At 46.7% G+C, this 16,225-nt stretch overlaps 1 protein-coding gene across 2 annotated transcripts in view; it reads left to right on the forward strand.

The window, feature by feature from the left end:
* Positions 1–2,308: 2,308 nt before the first annotated feature.
* Wipf3 (WAS/WASL interacting protein family member 3) overlaps positions 2,309–16,225 on the forward strand; it is an 80,864-nt gene continuing 66,947 nt past the window's right edge. For both annotated transcript variants that reach the window (XM_041640386.1, XM_041640387.1), the window contains exon 1: positions 2,309–2,694. The gene's annotated coding sequence lies outside the window, so the exon portion shown is untranslated. The remainder of the gene's footprint in view (positions 2,695–16,225) is intronic.

The raw sequence follows: 16,225 nt of genomic DNA on the forward strand, positions 1-16,225 counted from the left end.
CCCAGAGGACAGACCTGTGAATCCATCTTTGTTCTCTGCGCACCAAAGCCGTTTCACTGTGCAACAGCTAGTTTATAAACATATGATGATATGACATGGTTTAAACCCCTCGGGTTTCTTTAGTGCCTTCTTTCTAAAGACCCCAAGAAGTTCCGGAATTGACAGGAATACACCTAGAAGTATATTTGTCACAGCAGAGGTGTGGAAGGGAGCTACTGGAGGTGTCTGATGAGTGATAGGAGCAGATAGGAGGGTTTTTTTTTTCAAGTCACATTTTCCATTAGGAACATATTTAACTGGAAAATTGGATCCCTAAAAATGTTCCTTTCCAAATTGGACTGTCCTTATTTGGAACAAGATGGGTAGAAAACAAATAAATACTAGTGTTCTTGAAGGATTAAACAAAGGAAGGAAGGAAGAGAACATCAGTGGCTTAAACAAACAGTAGTAACTTTTTCTTTTCCCCTAATAAGTAGTCCAGAGGTGGACATCTGCTGGCTTTGGCTTAGGTGCCTAGCAACACAACACTGTCTATATCAGAATATGCTCTGATACTCTGTCTTTGCTGATAGTGTTGGTTGGCATTCATTGTTTCTTGGTTGAAATCTAGTTGTATCATCACTAGGTATCAAAGCATAAAGAGAATAGGAATGGAAGAGACAGACACACATAAGCACACACATACACACCCAACTCCTTCTTCCAACTCATTGGCCAGAATCAAGCCAACTCAGGTCCCCAGACTCAGTAACAAATGCCTTTACTAGCCCAGCCATCACATCTGCCCCTACTGCCTGCATTAGGACAAGTTTTGTTTTTTTTTTTTATTGTTGTTATTTGGGGATGTTGTTGTTTTACTTTGGTAGTACTGGGGATTGAACTCAGTTAGGCAAGTATGCTTTCTAAGAAAGTCTAGGTGATCAGGAAGGGTACTGTTCCTATAGTCTTCAGTCTTTGACCGGTCACTATCCTGAGTTCTGTCCATAGAAAAGATGGGGAGAGTTGGGGAAGAGTAACTTAGGCATAGTTCTGAGGGACTTCTCTAAGGGAACTGATCCTTTCGCGATGCCAGAGGAAAGGGATGCAGGGAGGACCACTTGTTCCGTGAGACACTGAGTACTTGGACACAAAACCCTAATGATGATTTCAACCCCAAACAGCCCCACTCCTTAGGTTCCCATCACCTGGCACCAAGCACTTTAAAAACTGAAATACCGTGTCCTCCAGCAACTGTCCAGCTCATAAAATAAACAACTATGTCCATGCAACTAGTCTGTGCTTGGGGGACTCCACGGAAGACCTGGTGGGACTTCTACAGGCCGGTGGAAAAATCTCTTCTCTGCACATTGAGCTTCCCTTCCTTTTGAAATCTGAACACAAGGAACCAAGTAATGAGAGTAAAGATTAACAACGGAGAAGAGGGTCCTTGGGTGAGACCCCGGCCTTCTTAACAGCAATTACATGCAGAATGGTTAATGACTCCTAGTTGAAGTATATCCTTCGGGCCTCACGTCCAGGATCGTGTATCTACACATAACCCTCTTCACCTAAATCAAAAGAGAAAGCTGCATACGTGTCAATACACAAGTGAAAGACGTCCTGAGTGTATTATTAATCCTTGATATAACCATAAGCCTATCAGGCTATAAACATGAGCAATTAGGGAAGGAGCTGAGGGCTTCTGGGTATACATACTTTGACCGTGTGATGCTGACACTGACTCCCTCCTGTGTGTTCCGAAACACCTCCTTGTGAGCACTGGAGTTGAGCCTGCCTCCTTCAGTTAGCACACTGGAGGACCCTGCAGAGCAGCAAGCTCACCAAAGAGCCTCAAACACTGAAAGGCCAGTTAAGATTCCAGCAGGACATCCTACATCGGCAGGGATCCTTAAGATATGAGACACCGCTGGAAACGGTATGTTGCCTCAGGCACAAACCTTCTGCACCCTCCCAAGCATCAGCCCGTGGAACAGTGAAGTGGGGCAGCGTTTTGCTGGCCACCCAACTTCACTCCGAAGGCTTATTCTAGTTTTTAAACTGCCTTCTTTGCTCTTCAGTCCCACCTAAAGCTACTTACCTCCCTGTTACCAGGATATTTTGTGCTCACCTTGTGTTATTCTTCGGGAGCAAACCTCTCTACCCAGCCCAAGTCCCAGTCTGAATTGGGTACCCTCTACTTATGCATACTGGATATCGTCTTGGCTCTGAATTGTACCTACTCCTTCTCATCAGGACTACAAGCTTTCCTGGTCTCCTTTGTCCTTTTGCTTATGGCGCTGTCTGGGGCTTAGCGAGGGCTGGGAAATGTTTGGAATGCGTAGACGAGGTGGCGCGGAGAACTCCAGCCTTAGGCCACACTGTTCCCGGCTCCTACTTGGGACTCTGTACCTGGGAGGTGCGCCGCGCGGCCGGGACCCGCCTCCTGGGTGCCAAAGCGACCCCGCCCGCTGGGCCGCGTCCCCGTGCGCTAGGCGGCGGGGCTCCGGGGCGGCCGCAGCAAGCAGGTGGGGGCGACGGCTCCGCCTCCGCGTCCCGGCAGCGCCTGAGCCTGGCCCCGAGCGAGCGGGGAACACAGAGACCGGCTCAGCCAGGCGCGCAGCGACTACGCCAGGCGCGGTCCGTAGACCGAGAGTGGACAGCGGGGACGACCGAGACCGCGGCGCCAGCTCGAGTCCAGTCCAGGGCCAGCTGCAGGTAGCGGCTCCGCTGATTCCGGGCCCCGGGTGGAGTGTCCGACGCTTGCTGTAGAACGGGGTGGTGGGGACAGTCCCAAGGAGGAGTGGCCTCCGGCGGTGTCAAAGACATTGGGCGCGTGAGAGTGGCCAGGGACCCCTCCAGATTGCAGTCCCAAACCGTAACTACGATCCAGGCGCTAGCTCCGCGTAGCCCTAGCGCCGGCTACTCCGCTCCCCGCCCGCTCTGGGTCGGGACGGGACCAAGGCGACTACCAGGTTACCTCAGGGCGGGTGACCTCCCAGGACAGCACTGTTCTGAAAGCAGCTTCTGGCATGGAGGCTTGCTGGGCCTGGTGCCCCAAGGGGCTCTGCTTTCTTTCCTCACACCACCCCCTGAGAACAAAAGGGTAGGTCTCTCTGAGGTTGGAGCTGTCCCTGGGAAGGGCCATGGTGAAGAAAATAGATCAGGGAACCTACACAGTAGGAAGGGACTTAAGGGTATTGGAGCAGCCGCCAGGGAGAAAACCAGTTCCAGAGCTGAGAAGTGACTTATCCAAGGTCACACAGCTTCTGGCGACAGAGCTGAGCCAGGAGCTCAGGTGACCTGACTCCTCAGAGGTCAGAAGTCAGAGAGTGTGTGTCTATCTATTATCTCTAGCCATTTACAGCCGGCCACAAGCGGTCTTTAAAGCCCTTTGGAGGTGCAGAAAACTGGGTAACTGTGGCCGTTCCCCTGGATGCTCAAAAGGGGGTGGCAAATTTGGGAGAGGGGCACGCTGGCTAGCACCATTCCTCGGGAACGGTGCCTAATGCACTCCTGGAGTGCCAGCCAAGTGTGTATGAGGACCAAGGGTCTCTAGTTGGACAGATGTTCTAAGGGAAAATCCAGGAAACCTGTCCAGTTGCCTAAGGACAAACTAGAAGTATCTCTGACACTCTGAGGACACTCTGAGGAATGCTGGACGTTGGTATTCCAGTCTACTGTCTGTGCCTGGGGTCCTGAGATGCAAATGAGCACCTTTGCTGGGTAGACCTGTGTCTTTTAAAAAGTTTGCATGCCTCGGTCTCCTCCTTGCTAGAATCCTTTGTCACCTCAGAGAGGATGGGAAGAGGTGTACAATCCCTCAGTCAGTATTGTAATCACCACAGACACTCCAGCCTTGTTTTAAAGATTCACTCCTTTAACTTTCTGCCTGAATGTATGTCTAGGCACCGTGTGTGTGTGCCTAGTGCCCCTGGAGGTCAGAAGAGGGCATCAGACCCACAGAACTGGAGTGTTGGATGCATCTGAGCCACCCTGTTGGTGCTAGAAATGAAGCCCTTCCTCTGCAAGACAAGGCTTTTCATGGCTAGCCTTCTTTTGAAAACTGTCATCTCTAGAGCAGTGGGAGAGACCCCAAGGGGACTGACTCTGGGCTTCCCCCTGCCCTGGGCAGCCCTTCAAGGCGCTTTGGGTCTAGACATACATAGATAGGCAATCAGGAAGTTATGTGCTTTGGATTTGTGCACGTGACTTTTGCCATTTTTTTTTTACTTCATTAACAACTTAAGTGAGCCTTGGATGCTGAAGGGCACTGGCCGTGGCAGTGCTCAGATCGCTGCAGCTTTCCAGCTAATGTACTTTAGAGATGCATTTTAAACCCACAAAAACCAAATCAGGAGAAACAGGGAGAAGGGCAGGGGAGAAAAAAAGATGGAGTAGACGTCACAGGAAATGGTGGGGTACTGTAGGGTGCCCCCGCAAGCATTAACCTGAGAGTTTGGCGGTTCCCTGTAATTGTGCCTTTTCACTGCTGGGAAATAGACAGGGGTTAACTGAGTTGCTCAAGGAAGCCGAGGATAAGGAATTGGGTCTGTAGGCTTCACATGAGGAATGTACCCTACATGTGCAATTTTTGGTCCCCTAATCTTGGCGGAGGAGTCGGGCTGCCTTACTAGAGCTGAAAGGCTGCTGTGCACCCTGTTTTAGTCCTGCCAGGAGTCTCGGTGATCAGGCACTTGCGGCTGTGACACGGCGCTCCACTCAGCAGCCAGCAGCAGAAGGGGTGGAGGAGTGTGTGTGTCTAAGAACATTCAGTTTCAGGAACGGGAGACAGCCAGCTGGCCCAGCCTGGCAACGCTCTTTTTAGGCGATTGTTGTTCAGCAAGCGTACAGCACAGGTTGAGATTCTGCAGTTATTCCAACACACCCCACAAAAAAAGGAGTAATAGAGCCGGGGAAAGAGCTGCAGCACCAAATGAGAGTAACGCAGAAGAACGGAGAGTTTTCACCAGGAAACCTCAACTCTTCCTGCTCTCTGTGGTTGACAGATATCTGTTCATTGGTGCTAAGACTGAAAAATCTACAAGGGGGGGCCAAGGTGGCTCAGTGGATAAAGGAGCCTGTGCCAAGTCTGAGTTCAACTCCCAGAATCCACATACTGGAAAGAGAGAAATGATCCCTGCAAGTGGTCCTCCGACCTCCAGAGTTCAATGCAGGGTGTGTGTGTGTGTGTGTGTGTGTGTGTGTATGTGTGTACACACATACACACATAAAAAATGTAAAATCAACCTACAAAAATAACTTAATGGAAGAAATGAAATTGATTTACCTGCATATGTGATAAATTTTTGGGACACAGTCACATCTTAAAACGAAGTGAATTCCTGAGAAACTTGCCCTGGTGTGTGATCTAGTGACCTTATGTGTGTGTCTAAGTCCCGAACTTAGAGACATAGAAACATTTTTGTTTTACCACAGGTTCCTGACTGTGCTTGTGGGGACTGTGAGGTTTAGTGGGAGAGACCACTGAGCAGGACCACGAAGGCGGGTATGGTGGGCCCTCTCAGCCGCCTGTCTGTCACAAAGTTACCTCCTAGTGAACTGTGCCTTCTCAAGGAAGTACTGCTGCCATCTGGCTGCTGGAATATTTAGAAAGGAATTGTACTATTTGACTAACGTGGCTGATAGCATATGACAAAACAAACTGAAGAGGAAACTAGTAAATCAGAGTTCAGCTTGATGAGAAGATGATTAATTAGTCCCTTCACCACTCTAGCGAGCCCCGGAGCCTTTGCGCTCGCGATGGCGCTCAGCAGGCAGGCTGCATGCTGCTCCCTGCCTCCAGCCACTAATGCATTTTGAAAGCTCCCCTTGCTATTTGAGCTAGCTCTTTCCTTCCTGTGGGGGACACTAGGGAGGGGCTCTCCCCACGCCAGGTGTGCAGCAGGGATTGCATTGCATCGCGGACAACAGTATTCACACATCAGGCGGGATGAAATGGAACAGAATGAATGTGGGGAAAAAAAAATGCTGTGTGGGCACTGAGTGAGCCAGACACCATTGGGAAAGTGTTCCGGAGCATCCAGAAGGACTGTTCATCCCGTCCCTGATGGGTGATGGATTCCAGTAACAGGACGAGTTTCAGATGGCAGCACCCAGAAGGAACAACCAGACCCATCTTTGGAACGGAAGTTAGAGTCGGCTCCAGGATGCGCTGGGAGGAGGCTCAGGTGACCTCAGATCCGTAAACATGGCTGTCAGAGCAAGGCACCCAGGCTGCTATCCACTGTTCCTAAAGCTAATGACTAACTCCTGCCAGGGCTAAGAGTCTGAGAGACTGAAGCCATTCCAAGAACCTTTATAGGGAGCTTCGCCTTCTTCCTCCCACTGTTTCATTTTCAGCTGCTGTTAAGATTTATTATTAATTATGTGTGTCAGGGTGGGGGGGTGTATGTGCAGGTGCCCTCACAGTCCAGCGGAGGGCATTGGAGTTATAATAAGCATCTGTAGACCTGATGTGGGTGCTGGAAACCAAACTGAGACCCTTTCCCAGACCATGAGCCATCTCTCCAGCCCCTCCCACCATTTAAGGGAACTCAGAAGCCAAGGACTAAACTGCTCTCAGAATGTGGTGTGCTGCTCCACTCTGAACTCCTACGAACACCTCATCCTAACCCCACCATATCCTGGTCCTAGGCTCTGCTCTGCTTCAGTTCCCAGAGAGCAGATACTAAACCCACGTGACAGATACTCCCTAAAAGCTGGCGAGTGAATGAATGAATGAATGAATGCCTTTTACAGTGGTCCAAGAGCCTATTACCTTTCCATCATCTGTTGTTTGGCTTTTCCTGCCATAGCCCTCTCTGTTGCCCTGGATCCTCTGGCCTGATGGTAGAGACGGGATGTGAGGGCTGAGGATTTTTAGATTCAGCTTGTGAAATCAGAAACAGATTGTTGTCTGTGTGGTGTCCACTTCAGAATTCCCGGGCTTGAGTTTATTGCTGACTCGCTGCCTGATCCTAGGCAAACCCCTTGAGTTTTGTGTGACTCTCTTTTCCCTCTGTAAAATGGAAATGGTGACAAGGCCTTTCAGTTAGGGTAAATAGGACCCTGTTGTACACATGGTGATTCTCAACAGATTATAGATTGTTTGTTATGATTACCATATCTGGGGCTTTTCATAAGCTTTCAGTGAACGCAGTTTTCAGAGGGGAATCAAATGCTGATCAGAGCTTCCTGGCAGCCAAAGCAAAAGGGGAAACTCAAATCTTTACCAATCAACAGCAACCATGAGATAAACATAGACAAATTGCCAGTTCTTCCAGGTCCTGAAACCTGAGAAAGCTTTTCCCTGGCAGGTCTTTAAGGCCAGCTCTGTTGTCATGGAGATCCAAGTCTTTAGCATGGCCTTGCCTTGCCTACAGACAATGGGTGTTTTGTGGCCCAGGACAGTGCGTGTTTTCTGGACCTTTATTGACTGTAGTTGTGGGGGTGGCGTGCCAGAGCGCAGCCCAGATGAGCACCCGTGTAAAGGCCAGGACACTTTGGTCCAGAGACTTGCTAAGACTCCTTCCAGAGATGCTAATCCTTCACAGACTCAGGTGGACGTGAACCCCACTAGTCAACCAGAAAAGTCCTGAGGGTGTTTGGGAGCACAGCCCCATTAACAGGGACTGCTTTGCTGTCCCTGAAAATTATTTTCCATTTTCATATGGGTATGTGTGCATGCATGTTTGTGTGTTTATGGGCACACGTGTGTGAATGTGCATGCACATGGATGTTCAAGCCTGTGGAGGCCCAAGGTTGACAGGGTTCAACCTTGACTACACTTCCCTCTCATTAACTGTGGCAGGCTCTCCCAATCAAACCCAGAGCTCATCAATGTGGCTAGTCTCATTGTCTTGGCCTCCAAGGCTGGATTATAGGCTGGTCATCCCAGCTGGCATTTACTTAGGTCCTGGGGATCTGAACTCTGGTCCTCATGCTTGCTTGACAAATGTTCTAACCGCTGAGAAATCCCACCCCCGTCTCCACACCAGTGACAGTTTTAGCTTCCAATTTAGAAAGGAGACATACTGCTGGGAAAAATGAAGAATGTGATGTTGTGTTTTAAACATTTTCAGACTAAAATACTGATAGCCCCATTGTTTTGGCCCACCTCGTGTGTGTGTGTGTGTGTGTGTGTGTGTGTGTGTGTGTGTGTGCAAAATGCCCAGATATAACTTGATTCTATTGGGACTGCATTCAGCAGCCAAAAAAAAAAAAAAACAAACAAACAAAAAAAAAAAACAGGAAAAGTGTATACATCTGGATCTACCTTAAAAAGGGACAAGTTATTTGTTGCGGGGGAACCCGACTTCCCAGTAAAGGCCGCCTAGGGCTGCTGCGAGGAGCTCAAACAACAGGACCAGCTCCTTCCCAGCTCTGTTTCTCCCTCCTTAGTTTGCAAACAATACTTCATCCTAAATCTGGCTGCCTCACAGTCCCAAGATGGCTGCTGCATCTCTAGGCTTGCATAGATAGCCTAGGTAAAGAGCAGGCGGGCACAGTAGCTAAACTGGAGCTGTCCTATTGGACATTCTTCCGTTTCATTCAGAAGATGGTGACCTCTCCAGACTTCCATTCACACCTCCTTAACAGAATGATGTCCCAAGATCATCCAAGTATAAGAGTCGGAGAAAGCAAATCTTTCCAGCTGGGTGGATCCCTCCCCCACCCCCCAATTAGAGGAGGGGGTGGTTAGAGGGTAGAGACTGGAGTGCCTTCTTTAGTCACGGCCCTGGCTTAATTAGCATCGCGAAGGTGACTCAGTCATTTTAAATGTCACACATTCCAGATCTTCACAGCAGAGTGCTGCCAAGGGAAGTGTGGTCCACATGGAAGTTCCTAGATCTCTGAGCCAGCTCCACCCCTTCCCGGATCTCAAACTTACCCTTGTCCCTACCACAGCACTTCAAAGACTCAAACTCCCTTTTATCTGCCTGCGCTCCCTTCCCCCACCCTTCTCTTTAACACTGAGGAGGTCTGCCAAAGTGTCCTGGAGTTCATCTGTTTATCTGGCCTTGTCCTTCTCCAAATTCCAGACACACAGCCTTTCGCATTGCTGTCAAACTCAGATGAACGGTCTCCCTTGCTAGTGTGGATGTGTGCAGTTTCCTCTCTACAGAATGAATTCCATCCTATTCCACAGGCAACCCGCAGCAATGACACCACAAATGCTCCCCCCCCCATCTAAATGCCCACCTGCCTTCCTGACGATGATTAACAATACAATTGTACAGGTTAACGAAAGTCACAGAGAGGTGGCCACATGCCTATAATCTAAAACCTTACAAAATAAAGCCGATAGCCAAACTCACTGGTAACTTGTCACTGTGAACAGCATGCCACACCCCGCACTGGGCACAACTGACCCAGCCTACCACCCCTCCCATCAGGGGAGACCCACCCCTACTTCCTTCTTACCCTTTTGATTTGCTTGTGATCCATGTAAGCGGTTTCTTCATTGCCTTCAGGTTTCCAAAGTGCTTGTGTTTCTCTTGGTGCTCTGTGCCCTGGATTCTGCCTTGCCTGCTGGGAATAAAGCCACGCTACCTTTTAATTACAGCTTCACTGAGATATTTACACATATTAAGAAAATCGCCCCTTTTTAGTATTTCATTTCAGTGAGTATTAGAATACGCAGAATCATGCGGCAGTATCCAAAAAAGAAACCCTTTCCCATCCTCTCCTCTCAGCTCTGCCTACCATTTAGCTGCCTTTCACTCTGGATTTACCTCTTCTGGACATTGTATTAGTGGAATCATACAGAGACAGTCTTTTTGTAAGTGGTTGCTTTGTCTCACACAGTATATTTAAGGTGAACCCTCCACAGTCCGGTGTGAATCGGCTGTCATGGCTTTTTACTGTCGAGTAATACTGCATCCTTGAACTGATGGCCTGAGACTCTTGTTTCTTCTTGTTGTTGATTATAATAATGCTGGCCTAGAGGTGTGGCCCAGAAGGAGCTGGAGCCCTTGCCTAGAATGCGCAAGGCCTGGCTCTGATCCATCATTGCAAAGAAGGAATAGGAGAGCTAGGATGAGGAGGAGCACGAAGGGGAAGAACTGAGCCGGTCATGTGCGAGTTTAATAAGCATGGTCAAGAGTGATCAAATGCACATTTTACACATGTATGAGATTAGGCTGTGCCCCAGAAGTATGTTCAGTCATCATGTGTCAGTGGGCAACAGTACACGTGTGAATGCACTTGGCAAAGGCTGGATGCAGAAGAGCACAGCCCTGGAATCATACTGACCTAGGGGGCCTGTGGTTTGTGCTGTTGCAGCTGTTACCTATCACAATGATTACTCACATTTCTGAGCCTTCCTTTCCACATCTTGGATATGGGGCTGATATTATACATCTGTCATGCAGAGTTGGGTTTATCTTTTTTGGAGGAGGGTGGTAAGAGAGAATTGTATAAGTAACAAGTAGATTGCTATTTTTGATCAGAACATGTAAACTGTTGTCTTATTAATGAATTATTTAGCAGAGCATCCTCATAGCCATGCCTTTCAGTATTGTTTTGGTAATCAAGTGTTCTGCTATTGAACTCTTCCCAGACTGAGGTCCATTAAGTAGGCACCAACCCTGACTACCAAGGAATAAAGCTATAGAGAAAAATGAATGTACCCTATCAGAGCAGGAGATGTTTACACACACACACACACACACACACACACACACACACACACGGTGGGGGAAGGAAGGAGGAGGAAGCAAGGAAAAGAGTGAGAAATATACTTTCTATTTCCTTTTAATGACAGAAATTGGTTTTAAATGTCTCGTGTCACTTAGAGCTGATGTTTATTCTAATGATTCTTGATATCGAAATGAGATAGTTTTGTTTCCATTGTTCTGTCTTCCAGTAAGGCAGAGGGAAAGTTAAACTGCACAGGCATAACTACTAAACCTGACAGAGGAACAATTATCCTGAACATAAAATTTGCTCTCCCTACACTTCAACGGCTTTTGCATACACTTGTTGCTCTGATTTTCACACAAATGGATATGTTCTAAGGTCTAGAAATGTACTAGCAGTGTTCTAGAAAGTAGGCAAGAAATGTAGTGGGCTGATGTCCACTGTGTGCCTTTCCAGCGTATATGGATGCTCAGCAGGTTCTCAGGGATGGCATTTGACTTTGTTATGTCCACATTATCCATGTAAGTTATGTCTGTGCCTATATGTATACTAAAGATCAACAGCCCAGGATATCTATCTGTGGGAACTGGGGGGTCCGCGTTTTCTAGTGAAGAAAGAAAGCCGCCAGTCATTATTTCCAAGTCGCGCGTCTTGTGGCTAGCATCCTATGGAGCTCCTCATTTAATGGGTGGCAAGAATTGATCCCCAGCTGGAATCAGCTCACAAATGATTCATATCTAGTAGAGTATAACTCTGTGAGCTGTGGGTCCCATAACTGAATGTGGTAGCCATGGAAATGTGATAACAGGAAAATGTTTGTGAGTCTGCCATGACCAAAAACCAATTTAAAATTACACTTGGAGCATGCAATGCAATCGCCTGTGCTCCATTGCACAGCTTCCCCGCAGCCGTGGCTGTGGTCACACACGCGTCATTCCACCTGCCACTCCTCCACCCAACACCAAGGGAGATACCTGAAACAGCTCAGCTCAGATTCCAGAGCATTGTTAAGTCATAAACTGCAGCGCTTCGCTGGTTTCTGCTCCTATGGGAACATGGGGCTTCTTTATTCCCCCAGAGTCTATCAAATGTTTGACTTTAAAAATTGCTGTTTGGATTTATTCATTTAATGTAATGATCCAGGAGTCTGAGGCCATCCTAGTCTGAATATGGAATTCTAGGTCACCCGAGGCTACACAGTGAGACCCTGTCTTTAAAAATAAGATAAAGTAATGAATTTTAGCTTGAGATTAAGACAGAATTTCCAACAATTTCTGAAACAGCCGTGTGTTGGCTGCTGGGTTTTTGGTTTGTTTGTTTTTGTTTTTTGTTGTTGGTGGTGTTGTTTTTGTCAGTTTGACAATTTAATACAAGTTAGGGATATCTGGGAAAAAGGAACATGAATTATAAAAATGCCTATATAAGACAGACTTGTAGGCAAGTCTTTGCAGCATTTTCTTGATTAATGATTGATGTAAGTGGGTCCAGACCATTGGTGTAGGTGAGGAGTGCCATCCCTAGGCAGGTGACCCTGGGATGAAGAAGAAAACAAACTGAGCAAGTACTGGGGAGAAAGTCAGCAATCAGTATTCCTCCAAGGCCTCTGCTTCAATTCCTTCCTGTTGCTTCCTGCCCTGACCTCCCTTCCCGACAGAGCCATGAGCCACGCTGGGAGAGTGGTTTTATTCCACCTCTGCCTATTTTCCTAGCATGCTTGACCAGTCCCCTGACCCTGTGGATGGTGATGACTGTGTGAATGTCCTCAGAGGAGCTGGCCATGAGACTCAACCGCAGAGCTTGGCACACTGTAGATACTGCTTTGATTTTCTCCCCGTATACTTCCTGTTTAGGCACAGAAGTCTCCTGATTCAGGTTGCGTGAAGCTTTAAAAAAAAAAAAAAAAGCTTCTCAGTTCCAAATAAGAAACCCAGAGCCAGCAAGGCTCTTGTTTAATCGATTCATTCATGGTCTTAGTTTCTAAACAGGTAACATTCATTGCACAGATGTTTCGGACATAAAAGGAGTGCACCATGCGGAGGGTTCTCTGGTCACCCAGCTGCCCCGTGTTCTTCCAGACACTTCCTACGTATGTAAGCATAAACATGGATATAAATACACAACATAAATAGAAACCTACTCAGACTGTAGGCGTTTGCCGCTGACTGTTTTTTTTTTTTTTTCCCTTACTATAACCTGGAGACCATGCCAAATGTCACACCTGGAGTCTACTAGCTTCTTGTTTAGCAACCATCTAGTTAACCATTATTGGGTATGAATTATCTTAATATCCGGTTGATAGGAGAACACACACTTTATATCTGGTTGTTTGCTGTTTAAAAAAATACTGTTTCTCGTGAGTATGAGTGTGTCCCAAAGATAAAGCCTTAAAATTGGAAAACATGTAAAAGTTTGATAGATTTGACCTCGCCTCCAGAGAGAGAGAGTGACCCCTCCACTCTCTCCAGCACAGGAGAAAGAGTGACACTTGCTTTCTGTCTAGTGCGTGAGAGGGAGTGACCCCCCCACTCTCTCTAGTCAGTGCATGAGAGCGAGTGGTGACACCCCCAAACCCCACCCCTAACCCCCAATCCCCACATCACTGTTTCAAGTGTGTGCTTATTCAGCTCTTGAGCGTGGCTGATCTGATGGGCACACAGTAGTATCTTGTGGCTTTGACGCACATTTTCTCAGGAATAATGCTGAGTATCTTTGATGTGTTTTAATGTCACCTAGGCTTTTGCTTTAGCTATGATCTGTTTAGGCCCCTTGCATATTTTTATTACATTATTGATCTTTACTATGAATTTATACATCTCTGTCTGGAAAATAAAGCCATTTTACCATAATTTTAATTTGCTATAATTTCCCCTAATTTGTAGTGTGCTTGTTTCAGTTTCATGGTTTTTCTCAAATTTGTAATGATGTATGTCTTTGATGTTGTGGTTCATGCACTTATATACTTATTAACAGCAGAAACATTTTCTTGTGGCTTTTAAAAGGACTTACTGGTTGGGCGATGGTGCCACATGCCTTTAATCCCAGCACTCGGGAGGCAGAGGCAGGCAGTTCTCTGTGAGTTCGAAGCCAGCCTGGTCTACAGAGTGAGTTCTAGGACAGCCAGGGCTAACACAGAGAAACCCTACCTTGAAAGTTTATGTGTTTCTGTTGTATGTATAGGTTGTGGGTGTGCATGCATGTGTACATATGTATGTGTGTGTGACATATCTGTGCATGACACATGTGTATGAATGTACTGGTGTGTGCACCTGTGTGTGTGTGTGTGTGTGTGTGCAAAGACCAAAAGATGGCATCAATGTTGTCCTCTATTGCTCTCCGCATTAATCCCTTGAGATAGGAACTCTCAGTGATGCCGAAACTCACCTTGTTATCTAGACTGGCCAGGATCCTCCTGTCTGCCCCAGTGCTAGGGCTACGCAGTCATGACCAGTTTCTTACGTGGGAGCTGAGGATACAAATTTGGGTCTCCGCTGCTTCATTGCTTGCTAGAGCTTTTGCCCACTGAGCAGTCTCCTCCACACCTCGCCTTGAAGGGTTTTTTAATCTCCTATATTTTTCATATCATAATAGTTTTCTCTTTCAGAAGTTAAAATTTTAGTACTTTGGATTTTATTTTGAGCCAAGGCAAGCCTTACATTCATCTATGTTTCTAGTTATCCAGTTTCCTCAATAGTTTTTATTGAGTAACATATCTTTCTTTTCCCTTCTCCTACATGCAGTGTCTTAAAAAAAATATAGCCAAATCTTCTAAAAATTGATCTGTTTGTGGCTTTCAGATTAATTACCCAGATAACTCTCTGTTCTTCTCAGTGGTGTGGCTTTACTCTTTTATTATCCAAGAACTTAAGGCTTGCATGTGAACTTCAGAGTCTCCTGCCCAGTTCGGAAAAGTGACCACAAGTTGGTATGTTCACCGAGGTCACTGAAGTTTATAGCATAACACGGACCGAGTTAACGTTTGTCTGGTGTTCGGTCTTTTCTGCTGGAAAGTAAAGTGTGTTTTTTCAGTGTCTGCTCTGTTGCTCAGCCTTGTCTTACTCAGTCATCTCATATATTCTGTTCCATATTCTCAGGCTGACTTGTGAGCACAGTTGTCTTTGCAGTATTCCAGCAGCTGTTTCTGCACTCAGAGGTAAATGCTGAGATTTTGCTTATTGGTGTTGAAGTTTTTCTTATGATTCAAAGTTATTTCCCTACTGATTCTCTTAGGCTTTCCATATGCACTGCCATATTATTGAGGGGGTGGCAAGTGAGCTTCTTTTCTAACTAATACATATGCTTTATTTCTTTTATAATTGAATTGACTCCCACCTCTGGAGTGATGACATCGGGCAGTGACAGCCATATTCATTCCTGATTTGTTCCTGACTTTGACTGGAATCTATTGAGTCTTTCATCATTTACTATGACATATTTTGTGCTGTTATAATCAGGTGACAGCTAAGGAAATAATTCTATTTATTATCATTGTATGCAGGAAAGTGTGATATGTGTGTGGGTACGTGTGACCTGTCGCTCCTGCAGAGGTAAGAGGACAGCTTTGTAGAGTTGGTTCTCCAATTCTACTTCTGCTTGGGTTCCAGGGATGGAACTCAGCTGCCGTGGGTTCCAGGGATGGAACTCAGCTGTCGTGGGTTCTGGGATGGAACTCAGTTGTCGTGGGCTCTAGGGATGGAACTCAGTTGTCGTGGGTTCTAGGGATGGAACTCAGTTGTCGTGGGTTCCAGGGATGGAACTCAGCTGTCGTGGATTCCAGGGATGGAACTCAGCTGTCATGGGTTCTGGGATGGAACTTGGGTTTTCAGGCTCATGCTGCAAGCACCTTCCACCCTCATAGCCCATAATGCCGACAATGAGAAATTCTGTCAGTAGGTGTTTTTGCCTTGGTATGTTCCTGTCTTTGGTTCTTTATGGCAGGGTCTTCCACATAGCCCTGGCTGTCCTGGAACTCATTCTGTAGACCAGGCTGGCTTCATACTCAAGAGATCAGCCTGCTTCTGGCTCCAAGTGCTAGGATTAAATGTGTGTGCCACCATGTGGCTGAAATGCCCTTGCCTTTGAACTAGACTTGGATGATGGGTTTTACTTTAAATGTTGCCAAAATCTGCTTATTTATGTTTCTTAGATCTCGCTTATAAGTGAGATTGGCTAGTACTTTGGGGTTCAGGGTCTGTCTGTCTCGCCTTTGGGTCTGCCGGCTTCCTGTAGTTAACTTCTTCCCCTAGCAGCTGGGTGGAACCCCACGTTCCAGCCTTCCTGTAATTGACAGCAGACCTTTGACTTCGTCACTGTGCTCCATCCTCTCTTGTCTTGGTTACTTTCCTAATTAATATTGTAATAGAAAGCCGTCTACTTTAATCTGTGCTTTCATATTAGAGCAAAAACTTCTAGCATCTATATGGCTGTCACTAAGTCTTTCCTTCCCCTGTTCTGTGTATTTGCTGATCTTTTGGAAGATTGCTCTTTTGATTTCAGATGTTTTCCATATTTCTAGATACCTGGTTTACATTCACAAAAGAAAGTCAGTTCTTTTCTCTCTGTTGCCCTTAGCAGAGCTGATGTCACCACACTCTTTAGGGGCTATCTG

This window comes from Microtus oregoni, unplaced genomic scaffold (genome assembly GCF_018167655.1).
Source record: "Microtus oregoni isolate MIOR12 unplaced genomic scaffold, Mior012 000062F_ref0000492, whole genome shotgun sequence".
Classification (NCBI taxonomy): Eukaryota; Metazoa; Chordata; class Mammalia; order Rodentia; family Cricetidae; genus Microtus; species Microtus oregoni.